The sequence below is a fragment of the Neopsephotus bourkii genome, unplaced genomic scaffold (assembly GCF_033783945.1).
Source record: "Neopsephotus bourkii isolate Nb327-2 ecotype Australia unplaced genomic scaffold, CSIRO-AGI_Nbou_v1 NB_1781, whole genome shotgun sequence".
Lineage (NCBI taxonomy): Eukaryota > Metazoa > Chordata > Aves > Psittaciformes > Psittacidae > Neopsephotus > Neopsephotus bourkii.
The window spans coordinates 1,147,279-1,164,433 of NW_026902255.1; the positions used below are offsets into that span (position 1 = coordinate 1,147,279).

General features: G+C 40.4%; 1 long non-coding RNA gene across 1 annotated transcript in view; it reads left to right on the forward strand.

The window, feature by feature from the left end:
* Positions 1-6,494: 6,494 nt before the first annotated feature.
* Positions 6,495-17,155, forward strand: part of LOC133226427 (uncharacterized) — a 78,985-nt gene continuing 68,324 nt past the window's right edge. Inside the window, exon 1 of the long non-coding RNA XR_009729501.1 lies at positions 6,495-6,644. This is a non-coding gene — a long non-coding RNA (uncharacterized LOC133226427). The remainder of the gene's footprint in view (positions 6,645-17,155) is intronic.

Consider the following 17,155-nt stretch of genomic DNA (forward strand, 5'->3'; position numbering starts at 1 on the left):
AATCAGTTTCTCAGATTACCCACTCATTGTATGGCCTTTATTTGGCTGGATTTTTTTTTTTTTTTACTTAGATTTTTCAATAATGGTAATGTTTTAATTCATTAGCTGATTGCAACTTATTTTAGGGAAGAGGAATTTTGAGTGTGCTGAGTTTCTGTGAACTCAAGTAAAGGACTCAAATCTGTTATCAGTGCACCTCTGGAGGGAAAGACTGAAATTTGCGTTCAACTGTATAAATTTACACCAAGGAATCCACATGCAAGAGACATGTACAGAATGGAAGTACTCAGAAACCAAAATTCAGAAACAATTCTGCTTGAGTAATTACTTGTACATTGGTTTTGATAACTCCAAAGCAGGACTTGTACTGTGGGCTGGTTGGTAATCACAGGTGCTGTACTGTGGGCTGGTTATGCACAGAGGAAGCATCCTGAAGATGAAGTCTGTATGACCAATGGTGTGCCCTTTGTGCCATTACAAACTGAAAATAAGAATTGCTTTCTCATCAGAAAGGTGACTTTTGAGCGCTTTACACAGCACATGGAGCTGTGCTGTCAACCCAAGATGCTTGTCTTCGTGGCTAGTTTCTAAATATGGGTTTCTTGTTTCAGTACAGAAAAATCTATTCTGTTGAACAATAAACACTGTGTGTCTTGAGTTTCAAATATGGGACTATCCCATAGTGGAGTTTTAGAGCTTTACAGACTCTGCTGGATCCAGATGACAAGCCACACAGCAAGATCCAATAGCAATCTCCAAGTGTTTTTAGAATAGATCTTAACCATATATACTGTTTGATGCTTGTGCTGTTGTATATGGAGCTCAGGAGAAGGTAAGTAACAGCAAAATTGTCAGACAAGGAAAGCTTTTAAAACATAGAAAGGGAATGTAATGAGAGTCCTGGAAGGAAGAAGCTAGGAGGAAAAAAAAAAAGTGAAAGGGACATATATACATAACCTATACTTTTAACCAGTCTTTTCACAGAAAGAAGAATGACCCAGGTATTTGACTGCTGGGTGTTTTGGGGTTTTTTTGTTTTGTTTTCTTTTTCCAGTGAAAGGATTTTGTATGTGCTGCTGTGTAAGAGAGTAATGCTTATTTCCCCTGTGTTATTTCACATTTCAGTTTGGAAGAACAAGAGAAAGTTTTATTTAGCCTGTTGAGTCCCACAATAATACAGCATATAAAACTTTCAAGAAGTGCAAGGAATAGTGAGCTCATATTTCAGATGGTTTTCAGGATAACTCCGTGGCTGCTGTAAGCGTATGTCAAACTAGACATAAATTATTAGAAGTTATTTTCTAGAGTCTGCATTCATATTACCTCCCAGGGACCTTTCAGATGGGATTTATGGAGAGAGATGTTTCCCGAATGTTTCTGTCTAAAGAAACTACAGATCACAGGACATATCAAGTTTTGATGAAATAGACCCTGGATTTGAATAGCTGACTAATACCCAAGAGTTAGTAAGTGCATCCTCCAGAGGAGAATAGAAATAACTGTCTGCAAGGATAGTTGTATCTTGCAACAGTTCCCACTGGAAATGGAAGGATTATTGTTTGCTTTGTGATAGAGGTAGATGCCACTGAGTAGCAGCCACTTAGCTGGTTTCTGTCCTGCAGGAATATTGTGGAGACATGGCATAGGATTGAAAAGATCCCTAAATATCTTCCATACGGGTGAGCTGAAAGCTATGAATCAAAACTGTCTTCAGGTAAGGGCAGGTGGTGGTCTCCTGGGCCTTACTGGTTTAACATAAACCTGCAAAACATGTGCAAGTATCACATTATTTTTGGTGGTGGTTATTGTTGTATGCACTGAGTCTCTGTGCTACAGTGTGGCTGTTTTCAACTTTCATTTACTTGCTCTGGAAAGTGCTCTTCATCTCCTTTTTCATTGCAGCCCTTGTCTACTTGTGCTGTAAGGCAGCACAGCACATCAAGCAGCTCAAAGATCATACACAGTAGAAAAATTCTTACTGAGATTTAGGTATCTTGCTCTGACCATTGTAGATTCTACTATCACCTTTTCTTTATTGTCAAAGTTGTCCTTGCCCTTTGAGGGAAAAAGTCTTGTATTAATCTAGAAATCCCACCCATTCTGTCATCCAGATCCTAAGATCTTATCTGCTCCAGATGGAAATGGGTGAACAGTTCTGACTGCATATACCTCAAGACTGGCCAGCCTAAATCCCAGGAAACCCTGCAAATACAGGGAGTGCAAGACAACAATGAATAGGGCTTTAGCACATTGCCTGGCCTGCATTACTGTAGCCAGTGGGAATAAGGTTGTAGCAGCCTGGCTTTTCACAAAACCCTACTGCTTTGTGCTGCCAGGTGTGTTATAATAACTTGGCCATGTGTGATGAGGGAAGGGGTCTGATAGGAAAAGCTTTTAGGATGAAGATGTGTGAATAGAGGAAGTCCATAATTAACAATAATGACCTGCACAGGTGACATTTCTTTGCAGTTAATGACTGCTGGTGTGAAAAGCCCCGAGGCAGAGCCTCAAGCTGCTAAACTAGCAAGTGAATTGCTAGACTATTTGACCTGTGGTTCATTCCTGATATAAATGGTGAGGTTATGAAAAAAACCTGACCATTTTGTTCATAGGGACTTCTTCTTGGGCTGTGTGGGAATGCCAGCAATTTTGTATTTGGGATTGAAGCAGATGTCTTGTGTTGGCAGTAGGGTTTGCTCCAACTCCTTAGGAAGATAAAGAACTGTAATCACCTGCATCTTCTACAGGGGAAACAAAGAAAGTCCTATATCCCTAAGAAACTGTAAATAATTGTGGTTAAATTCTGCAGTAGGAAGACTATAGAGATTTCCACCCTTAGGGCCAAGTGCATGGGATGGAAAAACAGTGATGCTGAAATGGGTGATGGCACCTGAGCTATGCCTTCTTGCAGTGCCTTTATGCCTGGAGATTCCTTCTCTAAGTCTTCTGACAAAAAGGGATGGAAAAATATAGATGGTTCTGAGTAATTCTGCAAGCAGGGGTATAGGGCTTGTGGCCAGGAGCAGGATGGGGTAGCTGTTTGCCAGCCAGACATTGAAGTGGTGCTCCCTGAATGTTCTTTTATAGGTGATTCAGAAAGGGGTCATGGTCTGCACATCTGGTCTTGCCAAAGCAGCCAAATTATTTCTACGAGTGCAGTACGACCCTGGTCTTTCAGTGTGGAATGCAGCAACTAGGTAAGGCTGGGGTTATGGCAGGGAGGCTCACGTGTCATAGGCTGAGCTGGGTAACCATTTTAGATGGAAACTGGTTTTAAATCGAGAACATGGATTCTGTAAGTCCTGACCACTTCATAAATTCAGTGTTGGCTACCTTATTTGCGGAAATATTCTAAAGGCCCTTAAATGTTCAGGCAAGCAAAAGCGAATGCTTTGTTTTCAAAGGATAGATTAAAATACTCCCCTGTGCTGAGCTTTGAGTAGAGATTGTTCCCAAAGCTTTTTTACCTGATTACCAGTTCACCATAAAATCCATTATTGCCCACTTTTAATCCTGACTATCGAAACTGTCTCCACAGATTGCCAAGTGAATAGCTACAGATGTTGTTTATTGTGCTGAACACAGTGAGACACACTAACAAATCTACTGTACCAAGAACTAACCTATTACGTTTAAAGAAGACTTTGTGAGCTGAAACAAGTATCTTTAGACTTCAGTCTGAAATACAACATACTACTGTGTTTTCCACATGGCTAGCAATTTTACTGCATGACACAACAAATCTCAGTGCGAAACAGCTGGGTTTTTTCTCTACTAAAAAAATTGACCTGTTGCAGTATAGTATATGGGAACTGGACTGAAGGAGTGGACTTCCTGTGACTGTTTTTTCATGAAGCTTTGCAGACAGAGACTTTGATACCATCTTATTCTCTTCATGAGGTTCGACATCATTAGGAGTCATCCATTTAAAAAGTCATCAGGCTTACAAAGCTAAGCTGTATCACAGACTCAAAGAATCATTAGGGTTGAAACTGATCTCAGTGGCTTTCACTGTACCCTCATTCAAGATTCTGTGTTTTAGAGAAACCTCGACTATAAATTTCTGTAGTGGAAACCTGTTTGCTTAACTTGAAATATCAGTTTGTTTCTATGGAAGAAATATTAAATTTAGTGTGAAAGAGGAAACCCCAAAGACTAAATGAAAATAACAAAAGAGATATTACTTACTGAAAGAAAATTAATTGACAAAATTAAACCACAGACCACGAATTAGATTCTCCATGGAGCTCAACTCTGATTAAGCAACTGTGTAAACAGAGGCACAGAAGAGCTCAGCCTTTCTCTGCTCCCATGCTTTTCTGTGGGAGCAAACAGGCATAGCCAGTCTCTCAGTCTGGCCCTTTTGCACCTTTTTATTTGCATTTGTTATTCATTCTAGTTCATCACTAATTTATGAGATGCATTCAGTGTGACCTAGCACATTTGGTGTTGTACGTGACATGTAATAGCTTTGCTATGATGAGGTGGAATGGTTGGAGTAGGTCCCCTCCAGAAACCAGTGTTGATGGGAGAAATCATCACTGGTACCGTCTTAATCTCGAGTAACACTGTGCCTAGTTCTGACTCTGAATGTTTTAGCAATGGCTGTCATCTCCTTGCAAGGTATATATTTGAGTGTTTTCCTACAAATGAATGGATTTGTATTTCCTCTTTAAGTATCTTTTTCAACTGAGACGCTTGAGAGTTTCCAGTATGATCAGTGTTATGTTAAAATTGTTTTTCACGCTGAAAAAACAAAGTGATGTACTAATTGTACTGGGGACTGTGAATTAATTCCCTGATGTTACAACTTGGTCCCTTCCTACTCACAGGGATGAAAAGGAGAGTCCTGTCTTCTGCTTCTCACAGAACAGCAGTCACAGCATGTTGGACTGCTTGAGTGCTAGTGGGAGGGGATGGTGGGCTAACAGTTTAGATGGAGTTCTATTTGGATACTTGAAACTCCAGGTGAAGCAAACTGACCCCAAGATGAGAGGGTGTGTGAGGGAATGTGGAACATTCAAGCCTAGCAGAGTAAGCAAAGCATTAGCAGGTTTGTTGCCAAGCCTGCTAATGAGGGGAAAGTATTTTAATAGGGAAATCCCATGAAGAGAAGGACTGCCTGAAGGTAAAGATATTCCTGCACTCAGGTTTTGCCACTTCTATTCTTTTTATGGCACTGGGGAAGCCCTTTCTTTGTTGTGTCCCCATTTGTAAAATCACAGCTGGGAAAAGCAGTATCTGTATGCAGGCCTGTGATTACCTCCCTGCCTCATCTTTTCTTGTCCTGTCCTATTTCATGCAGATCTTATCTTTAATCTAGTGCTGTTCCCTTTCCTGGAGTTTCAGTTCCTGGTGCCATGAAATGTTGAGTGTGCCAAGGAGATGCCATGGACCAAGTGGACATCACTAATGGCAGGCATGTGCACTTATAAGGTACTACCATGAAGAGCTCAGACTCTTGTGTGGTTTGAACTGAATAAAAATAATCTGTAAGGATGTACAGTCCCTTGTTTCCTGTTTGCATGATTTAAGTTGCTAATTTGAGCTAGTGGCTTGGAAGAAAAGAAATCAAGTTTTATTACCTGAGCTATTTTAGGTGGACATTGCAAGGAGGTGGATATCTGTCATCATAAAGAACTGAAAAATGCAAATGTTGAGGCAGGCTATTTATCTCCAGGCTCTGTTCTGCCTGTTTCCCAAAGTGTATTTTCATTGGCGTTGTAGGAAATGGGTGTAAAATAAATGTAGACTAACATCCTATAATCTCCTTTATCTCACTCACAAAAAGCTAATATCAGCAATAAGTCAACCCCAGGTCATTGCATGCAGTGGGTAAGTTTGTGTTCCTGAGAGAAATAAAGAACCATCTGAAGTGTGATGTGTCTAAAAACCCGTATAAATAACTACCTTATCCTGTAGTATAGGCATCAACAATGACCTCGTATCTGAGCTCTGCTTGGCCTGGGGGGATTTTTTGTTTGCTTTCTAAGTTTTCCAGAAATGTCTCTGCAAGCTGATATAAAAGACTGATGCTGGGTCTCTTATGCTAGAGAAAGCACTTCTATTCTGATGGTGCTGAATCCCTCGTTCCAGTTACTTGAACAGTTTGGCTGGTGTTTGGAAAGTAATAATCAGCTGTGGAAAAAAATCCTATTCCTGTGTAGCCACTGCAGACTGCAACATTTTCAACAGTGACTTCACCCAAGCATGTGCTTAGTGTGTGCATGGAAAGATGAATTTTCAAGGGTGATATATTTTCCACTAATGGCTGTCACACAGCAGTAACTTGAATTCCAGCTAGGGACATTATATCAAGCTTACCTGATTGTAGATTGTGCTGGGAAATACACTCTGTGTAGGTGTGGCATACTAAATTATCTTTGTGAGTCAGTAGGTGGTAACTTTGAGCCTGCTGCATATCTGACCCAGTTGTGAATATAGCCAGTTTAAGGGCTGATGTACTATCATACTAATCTGTATTTTTTAGCAGGCAATGTCTCTGAGCATATATGTGATATATCTGACTTGGTGAATGGCCACTGGGATGCATTCGAAGCCTAATGGAAACCACTGACTTCCAAGGGCCTTGCATCAGGCCCTGTAAGCCAGCCCAGCCAGTCATCAGGGAAGACTCAATGTAGGTAAAATCTTCCTGCCCTTTGGTCATGTCCCAAAGAGAGCAGTTATCTCTGTCAGACTGCTGTGTTGTATTTACCTATGAATAAAACGAGGTGGGAAACTCATGGTCTTGAGACTGGAACAGATTACAATTTTACTTCTTCCACAGTCTACTGTGGTTTGGTTAGTTTGGGTTTTCGATGCATTAGTGCTGGATGAAACAGAAGTGCATGTGAGTATGTGATCGGCAAAAGCTGTTTGCAAGCTCTTTTGGCCCTTAGCACAGGAAAGGTTTCCAGCCCCTCGAAGAAGAGGTAGTAATTGTAGCTATTTTCTGATCACTGTATACTCTACCATGCCTGCTGTAACTCAGTCTTTTACCTGGCTGGAAATCAGCACAGTCTTTCAACAGACCATGCTCTGCAGGATCACATATTTTTTCTTCAAAGGACAAGACAGTTGGTAAGGTTTGGAAAGCTGGCAGTGCACTGCTGCAGGCTAGCTAGTGCCCAGTACCACAGGGGGAAGGGTGAGGTAGGATTCAGCATCTCCAGAACTGCACTTCAGGGTGAGAAATAGCAAGAATTTTGAAACATGACTCAGAAGGAAAGCAGGGCTGCCTCTCTAGCTGAGATGGCATTTCTGGAGAAAGAGATGAGACAGTGAATGCTTATCTGTTGAGTTAACAGAATGCCTAATGGGAAGCAAAACTGATCATCTGATTAGCATTGGCATGTTATCCTTCAGCAGCAGGTTGCCTCAGGCAATGCGCATGGAGCTGTTCATTCCGCACAGGTTTCATGTTTATCTCCTGCTTTGATTTGCTTCACTTGTTTCTCATTTGGTGGGAGATAGAATCAATAAATCTTGAATACAAGTTGCTCAGCAGAGGTCTGCACTATTTTTATTCTTTGTGAGCATGCATAGCTGCACACCTGTCTGCCTGGACTGTGCCATTAGCTTGTTTGCTCTTAGTGTTGTGCTGCTTTTGGTATCAATGGGAACACTCTCACTGCTGCTGGCCATGTTTTTATCCTTATTTTTTAAGAGATGAGTCCCCACTGTGCAGATCTTCAACTGTGTGTGCTGTTGATGAAGCCACATGAGTATCACCACAAGCCCAGAGCCTGATGGTCAAAATACTGTAGGTGAAAGAGACATTAGTACAACACAGAGAATCCCAAGCATTGGTTTATGACACTCAGCCACTGTGATCCAAGTTCCCTTTTTTCTCCTGTGCTAAATCTAGTAAGTTTTTTATTCTGATTACCACATTAAAAACATCTCTTGAAAGGACAAGTGAAATGTTGTCTGAGACATTGGTTTGCCTGTTTGCACTTGCTTGCAAAAATCTTCATCGTAACTGCTAAAAAATGTTTGAGTTCTGGTTGGTATGCAACCATTCCTAAATAAAAGATACCTATGCTTCTCTACTAATTTTATATGAAACTAGGAATGGGAAACTTCCCTCCACTTTTCTTGAGTGTTCTGGTCTAGAACCCACTGTGTGGTGAACAAGGAGCCCAAGTGAGATAATGCTGCTTGTGGCCCTTTTCTCTAAAACCTGTTTATGAGTATTTGAAGCAAATCAGAGCACTCCCTCATGGGGGAAAGCATATGTCAGGAAGAGTAATGTATAGGCTGTCTATTTACCTGTTCTGCATTGTTCATTGTAGGATGGGGATGATTTGTGGTACTGTTGTTTCTCTAGAATTTAGAGAACTAGCAGCAGAGATAGCCCCCTTGAGTTCAAACCCTTCCTAAAATTTGGGCATAATATATGTTGGAAGTGGTCTCTGGAGTTCTGTAGTCCAATCCTTTGCTCAAAGTAGGTCCTGTGAAAGGAGGTTTCTTGGGTTTTGTCTAGATGAGTTTTCCCAGGAATGAAGATTCCACAGCCTCTCTGGACCATTGTGCCAGTGTCTGACCATGCTTAAATCAGGATATTTTCTCTGTGCTGCAGGATTAGTAGCAGAGGAAGCAAAAATGGTTATCAGATACTGGCAGCTCTCTGATATTTCTACCGTTAATGCTGAAACATTTCAGGCTTCTTCAGGACTGAAGGCAAATAATATATATCTTCATGTCTTCAGTGAGATCAGAGATGCCAACATTGGCTGTGTTGGAATACAACGTTCCATACACGCCCAAGTAGGTATGTAACTAATATATAAGCCAGCTTTTCAAATAGTTGCCAAAGGATATAATGCAGGCTGAGCACACAGAGGAAGCTTGCCATGTCCTTGTAACTCTCCCCTGAGCTATGGTGATTGGCCACTTTGAATTTACATGTTTATTGAAGGGTTGTTGGAAAAAATTACTTGAAAATAGCAGTTGGGTACCTTTGACAGCGCAAATAGGAACTTATCAGCATGTGTTATGCTTAAATAGTGACTAGCAATAGGGTTCTAGGTTATTTATAATATCTGCAAATAAATTGTGGATTGTGTCATTTAAAGGTAGAATTCCCAGAAACTATGATACAGTTTTCAAAGACTTCATTAATCAGAATTATGTGTCCTTATTGCCCATCATTAAAATAATCAGAGTAAAACTACAATTTCAGTCCCTCTTACTCAGCAATAATTGATTTAAACTATAATTTTGTAGAGATTAGTGGATTGTCTGTTTTAAGAAACTGCAAAAAAGCCTGATTTCCAGAGAAAAGTTGATCATACACCTTCTGTAAGCCATGTCCATGTAAGTGGAAATGTTGACTTCTATAACTTAGAATTACTTTTATATAGGCAAACCCTTTAAGTGGGTAATGAATTATTTCTTTTAATCTGACCAAATACTGCAGTTCAGTTACAACTGTTGTCTACACAAGTAGGATGTAGTACCTTAGACATTTGTCATGTGAGCTTGCTGCAGCAGAGAATTAGTGTTGAAAATGCTCATTCCCACCCTCTCTTTTGGTGCTGATGTGAGTCAAGCTTACTAAAATTAATTTGCATGGGGAAAACTGCCTTTCTGCCAAGAGATAAAGATGATAATTTTTTAATCACTACAGTTATGTCATAAATTATGTCATGTATTTGTCCAGAAGCCTAACCTTTCCAGAGTAAATGTCTTTGTGGTTTAACCCTAGCCAGCAACGAAGTGCCACACAGCCACCCACTTACTCCTTTCCACACCCCCAGTGGCATGGGGAGGAGGATTACAAAAAAAGTAAAACCAGTGTATTGAGATAATTTCGAAATAAAATACAATAAAAATATAATAATTATAATAATTGTAGCAAAAAGGGAGACAAGAGAAAGAGAGGAATAAAACCCAAGAAGGACAAGTGATGTACAATAGAATTGCTCACCACTCACTGACTGATGCCCAACCAACTCCCCCAGGTTTATATACCAAGCATGATTTCTATTGTATGGAACACCCCTTTGGCTAGTTTGGGTCAGGTGTCCTGTCTCTGATCCCTCCTGGCTACTTGTGCCCTTCCTCATTGGCAGAGCACAAAAGACTGAAAAGTCCTTTACTTGAGGTGCTACTTAGCAACAACTAAAACATTAGTGTGTTATCAACATTATTCTTACGTTAAAATGCAGTGCTGTATCAACTGCTAAGAAGAAAATTAACTATCCCAGCCAAAACCAGGACAGTATATGACTCTTTTGTGGTTTCCACATTGTAGCTGCAACAACTGACAGCTGAAAACATCATTGTGAGCCTGTCAGATGTGCTGTCTGCATAACTAGTGATAATCTAACTATTCTTCAGATTCACAGATCAAACTGCTGGGAACTGATACTTCAGTGCTTGTTATTGTCAACAGTAGGTGGAATTGACTAATGTAGTTTGAGTGTCAGATGCCTGTGGTGTTGACAGAAATATTAACCATAAATCAAACACAGCACAATGGTGGTGCCAGGCTACATCATAAGGCAGGATCTTGCAAACCAGACGGGGCCTGCTTAGGCCTTACTCGTGGGAATGTTTCCTTTGGCTAACAGAAGTAAGGATCAGTAAGCTGGGGCTCTAGCCATTCAACTTAAAACTGGGAAGGACTGAACAAGTGATGCGTGAAATGGCCGTGTGCCCTGCCGTCTGCATTCCTCACATGCAATGGCTGATAAAGAACAGGGAATATCTCATCCCTGGTTAGGCATTCTCGCTTCTGCTCGCATCTGGCTTCAGCTGTAAAATCTTTCAGTGACTGCTGGGCTTGCACTTGCTGTATTAAGTGGTGTTTTCAGGGCTGACATTTAAAAATACCTTGATTTAGAGCCAGCTTGTGACATTTTTTTTCTTGCAGCAAAGGAGAAAAAAGTTGCAAAAAAGGATAGCACTAACAGCATTTTGTCTGTTCCTTGCACACACAGTGAACTGAGCAAGGGAAAGTGTCTGATTCCAGCCTCCATGTTAGCAAATGAACCAAGACCGGGAACTGTTGGTGGGAGGATTATGAGGAAATGTTTGGGTACTTCATGCAGTCAACTTGCTTGACTGCTAACTTTATTTAATGTCTTATGGTCCTTCTAGTTGCCACTGTCATACATACTGTTACCTTTAGTGACTCTTCCAGCACAGTTCCTTTGGTGACAGGCTTGGTCAATTCTCTTTTCATAATTAGGTCCTAAATTATCACAAGTGTTATATGCTCTTGAAGGTCTTTACATTTGGTTTAATCACTGTGTCAAAGGGAGATGATGCAGAAAGAGCAAACAGTGCCAAGTTGTGGGACAGAGATCTGATTATAGCTAACTCTACCTGAAAAACCTTTGGGGAAGGGAACTGCAAATTTTTATTTTTGCAATTATGTGGAGTATTTCAGCAGGGAGTCAGCTAACAATATTTAGAGAAATTCAGCAAGCACAAAGCATAAAGCCAGGAGCTAAGCAAAGTACAGACATTTCATTATAAATTAGTGTTGGAAATTAGAGACTGGCTGTGAAATAGCCACAATTAAAATTCAAAGAGCAAAGAAGAAACAGCTTACTTAGTGACCTCTGCTTGCTGCACAGGATTAGAAAAGAAGCTGTGCTACTTTAGTATTCTAACATAACTTGTGCATTACTGAAATTGTTGGAAATTAAAGGAAAATCAGGGGATTGATTCTTAACTGATGAAAATCAGCATAATCCCGTGTATATCAAGGCAGCTGATCTGATCTACAAGAACTAAACATGTGCCCCAAATCAACAGCTCCTCACTCACTAAACCAATGTAGATAGAACAAATTAAACAGCTTTTTCCAGGCAAGTCTATGTGTTGATCCTGAGCTTTATATCTCTATTGAAATTGTATGAGCTGTTTAAGAGTAAAGACAATTATCTCAAAGTTAACTCCACCAGGAAACAAGTAGATCCATAATAAATCAGATCAGTACAAAGTGATTTTTCTTTTTGTGATTGTTTATCAAATTGTCTTCAATCAATTTATTTTAGTAATATGAAGCCAAATTATTCCCAATTCAGGTTGAACATTAGACACCTAAAATGCCAAAATAAGAAAAATACTAATACCAGGATTCTAACACCAAGAGCTCCCTGGAAAAGAATTCAAAGGCAGCCAAATAAAACAAGAGATAAAATATACAAAATACTGCAATTTAAAAGAAAATCACTAAATTATGGAAACTCCAAAGAAGAGATGTCACAGCAGTGCTTCTAATCAGCCTGATTAAAAAACCCCACACTATCCTTTTTTTTTCTTCCCTTCATTTGATGTCAAGAAGTGTATTGTAAACTTAAAATGATGTATGTAGTTTAATCAGATTGATCTTGAAAGCTCAAGGATGTTATAGTTTTCTGAGCATTTATGCTTTATCCTATGTGGTGGAAAGTATATTGCATGTATACACAGTGTAATCCTTTTAATACTCAGTTGTAGGACTACAAACAGAAAAGACTCTTGTGCAGAGTGAAAAAATAAGCAGCCTCTGTGAAACTGCTCTGTGCTGACCTTCATTGTTCTGTGTCCATACCCAATGCAATCAATGCACTAAGTGTCTCACTCAAAGGAGTGCTTTGTTCTCCCGGATTGATTATTTTGTTACAAATTTACATACAGTCTTTGTGAGCTGCCTGATAGTTGCAACATCAGCTGGCAGATCGGAGCTGCAGGGCAGCCTCTGGACCCCCGCTCTCTGAAGTGAGAATGATGTTCTCTCTGCTGAAGAGGTGCGCAGGCTTGTGATGGCAATTTTGGTGAATGTTGCGCCATCCAGTAGCCCTCATTGTGCAAATGTGTTTGGTCTGAGCTGCCTCCATGGGATGCTGATATCATTGTGGTGCTCTGTACGTAGAGGGAATTCACACCCGTACATCTGACCAACTAACCTACTTAAACAACTTCTGCAACTGGTAGTGAGTTGTAGGCTGTGCTGGGCAAGTTCCTTTTGAAATTACTTGCTTATTGTGGTATTAGGCACGGCAGAGTTTGGAACCCCTGTCCTAAAGATTCTTCACTGAAGTAAATGAGATGGAAAAAATTCCTTAATTCCACTTTTATAAAAGAAAAATCAAGTTGCAGACCAAGGAATGTTTTAAGGCCCAGTGAAGTAGATGGAAAAGCATTAAGTTGTGGAGAATTTAACAAGTTGCTTTGGGATTTTGTGCCTTTGCCAAAGGCTCATCTTGGCACTGCCAAGAAGAGATTCAGACCCTTGCCTCAAGTACAGATAAAGCTGAATTTAAGAACTACGTTAAAGGATTTAAATCTCTAATGAAGAGATTTTCCTCTTCATTATTTTTTATTATTTTTTTAGGCAGAATTTACTTAGATTTTTTTATTTCGCCAGAAATGCTATAGAAGAAACAAAACATTAGGATTCAGCATCTTTTTGTGGAAACTTTCAGTTTATTTTGGCATTTCTGTAGAGCAGTGACCTTTTAGCAGACTACAGAATGGACCTGCAGGCTGTTGCTTGCTTAAGGCCTGTAGCAGGGAGTAAGCCCAACTGGCATAATTGGAGCTACATCTATTTACACCAGCAGAAAGATGTGACCCCTGATCTTTAGTTACTCTGGTGGAGCAGAGTGCTACAAGGTAGAGATTTTTCAGTGGTTCTTTACCTACTTGAATTGCCTGGTCAGCAACAAGTTACAGGCTGAAAACAAAGGGAAATTTGAATGGAAACCCAACAAATTACGGTGTATTGAAAAGATCAAGGAAGTGGCAGCAGTACTGCTAAAGCCAATATGGAAAAGCCTTTCTTGTCCAATAACCTGATTCTTGTGACAAAAGTAATAACAAGATGGAAAATGGCACAACATAAATGCATTGTGGTGGCAGTGATTGTTGTGAGAATTGGGACTGGTTCATACTTCACCCACTCTGTCTATCTATCATAGATGCTGTATCCCAGGCAACCCAGGCAGAAGGTGTTATATTTATTATGTCCTTGTCGGTTTTTGTCTCTTTTAGTGAAACCTCTTTCCAGCTTCCATTCTGTTAAACAATCAGGAAAATGTGACAGTGTTACCTTCACTCAGTTTCCTAATTAGCCCAGTAGAATATATTTCTTTCTTCCCTATCTGCGAAGATCTGTGCCATGAGTCTCTAAAGTGGCTGCTGCTTCCATGTTTTCTGCCTCATATTGTACAGCAGGCTCTCCTGTCCTTTTGGAGATGGCCTGTGTTTGATTTCCACTGTACAGCCTTAAGAAGGTGAGGTCTGGAGAACATACATAAAGCTTGAGAGGTGGCACAACACCCATCTGGAAAGGGTAATACTTACCCTCTCTGTACAAAGCCTGCTGGATAGCTAAAGTCCCTGTAGTTAAAAAATCCATATAAATAAAAGAAATTTCAGCACATTGCAAGATTTCTGCATTAAACCTCTGAAATCCTTTTCTTTTTCTTTTCTGTTGAAAATTTTTCTTTGAGCCACTGAAAATGCTTTTTATATCCCAGAGGTTGTTAGCAGCAGGAGGTGTGGAGGGAGAATCCAGTTTTGGCAGTCACAGGATCAAACCTTCCAGGTCAGATCTGTACTATTTTTTGATACATTAGTGCATGTTAGGGTCATCTCTGTAAGATCAGAGCTAGTAACTGACAACAAAGAGGCGACAGCTTCTTCTGCTGTCTTTGAATAGAGCTTGTGGTGCAGCTTTTCTCTCTCCATGAGAAATTTAATGTGTCAGCATAAGCTGCTGCTGTTGTGTGGCAGTTTCACCTAAAAGATGTTTTTAGAGTTTGCCACCGTGCAACTTTCTGCTGCCACTTTCCACGTGACTGCATGTGCAAGTGCCACAAAACAGAGCTGATTAAGGGATGATGTAGCTTTCCTTGTGCTCACCTCCAGTGTACATCGTGCATCCTGGTAGAGTTTGCTAGATCATGCAAGTTCTCTTGCAGGCTTTTTCTTGCCCCGAGATATGTGATACCTAGGGAAGTCAAGTTTGTTTTATTTCAGCAATCACTACATGATGCTGTATGATGCTGTTGCCTGTGTCTGTGTAACTGGGAATGTCAAAAAGGAACAATGAAGTGTTGGAAACGGTCGAAAACAATTTGAATGCCCTTTTATTTTGCCTGCTATTCTTTGCTGAATTCCTTCATACTCCTTAGCAAACCAAGGGTGAGAACTTGGCGTGATAGGTGCTCCTTGGTCTTTGCCTGGCCTAGAGAGCTCCAGAGGACTCTTGCCACAAAGCTAGGGAAATCCTCATTAAGCATCAAAGGAAGAAAGAAATTCCCAACTTGGTGATGAGAGAGAAATGCCTCCTGATTTTCTTCAGCCTTACGAACACCAGGTTGGTCTATCCCCCTCATCAGTTTGAAGAGTAGTTCAAAAGTTGCATCTCCTATTTGAAAGCCCCTAGAAAGTTTATCTGTCCTTTTCAGTTATTCTGCAGATAGTCCAAGACAACAGCTTGTTAATGTTAAGTGATCTCATCCATATTTTTGCATGAAATTCTCAATCATTTAAGCCTCATGTCTGGTCACTGTGATGTTATGATCTGCTGTCTATTTCAAGGCTTTTGCTTTTAAGCCTAACTAGAATTTAACACTATTATGTGGTCATTGCCTCTCAAAGGAAGGTTAATTCTTAACCCAATCTGCTCTTTCTGGGTGAGTTTTTTTAGTTTTGCTATTAGAGAGTGAGGTGCAGGAGGATTCTCCATCTATTAAATGAAAATGAGGGATATCAGAAGAAAATAACAGGGGATAGTGAAGTGTGCCATATTCCTGATGCTTCCCTAAAAGAGGCTGCTGAACAGCCTCTCTGTCAGGCCCTGTCTTACTGGAAACGTATACCACCCTTTCCAGGGAAGGGTATTCACTAGGTTAACTGGGGATGCAAACTCTAAGTCCCCTGTAAATGCAGACTGATCAAAACGCTGTTGGCTCTGCCTGAAACAGTGCAACCTGATGCTGTTGACCCCCTGCCTGCCAGCTAAAAATGACAATTCACAACCCTTTTTGGCTCTTTATTTCTACTCCTGAGTTCAAATGGCATAGGGTTTTTGCATCTCCCTCTAGGGCAGGCAGACAGGTTGCTTGAGCATGTGGTTGCTACGCTTGCAGGCAAGGGGGACTCCAAGATCCTCAGTACAGTGTAGCTCAGGGAAGCCCAAAAGTGTGTAACTCTGGCATTTTGCTTCTTCTCCTTTCATTGTTTTCAGGGCAGTGGAGGCTGTTTTCCAGTCTTGTTTGCATTAGAACTCACAGGTGCTTTATGCCAACTAACAATATGTGTGTCATAAAATTGCCAGCTGATGTGCAAGCCAAATTGCCGTAGCAATCACTGGGTTGTATTTTTGTAACTGACTTGGATCCAAGGTTTGCGTATTTTAAATAAACCCATATTGGCAGAGATCCACATGCAGAGAAGAAGTTCCTGCCACTGTTCTGCTAAGTGACTGATTCTTCTCCCAACAGCTCTCTCTTGATCTCCTCAGAGGTAATTCAACTATGGCTTCAGGGCAGAAAATGACAGTCCAAAATTCGCTGAAGAAAACACTCCAGAATATCTCCCCTCCTCTCCATTACCTTGAAAAAATTAAACTTCTGTTTATTCTGAAGGGCTTCTGTTGCTCTCAAACCGTATCTCCTAATAGGTTTCTCAGAGAAGCATTTTTCTCTATGCAAGTAATTTAAGCCTTACATGCCCTCAAGCTATTTTTTAATTAAAAGAAAAATAGAAAATTCTTTGCCTGAGTAGGGGGTTTGTGCTGCTGATTGACTACAGTAAGGAATTTCGAAGGAATTTTAGGTTCTGCACTGCCAGATATGAAGTCAGCCCCATAAGTATAACCCTGACCTGAGGCTGGGATTTTTAAAATGAGTTTCTTAATAAGAAAGGGAAAAAATAAATTTGACTTTGAATAAGCATAATGCAATTTCCCTTCTACACAAATTACTCATTTATTATAGCACAGATATTCACATCTATCTGTCTAAATACTTAAGTTGTATGCAGCTATATTTTGCTGGACTCAGCTTAGTCCTGCTTTATGGGGAACCCATTACTAGAGCAGCTTAATTCATAGATGCCTATCCCAGTCACATTGTCATAACCCACCAAACTCATATGGCACAACAGGTCCCCTTTTCCATGTGGCTGAGCTGGGACTGTGTCC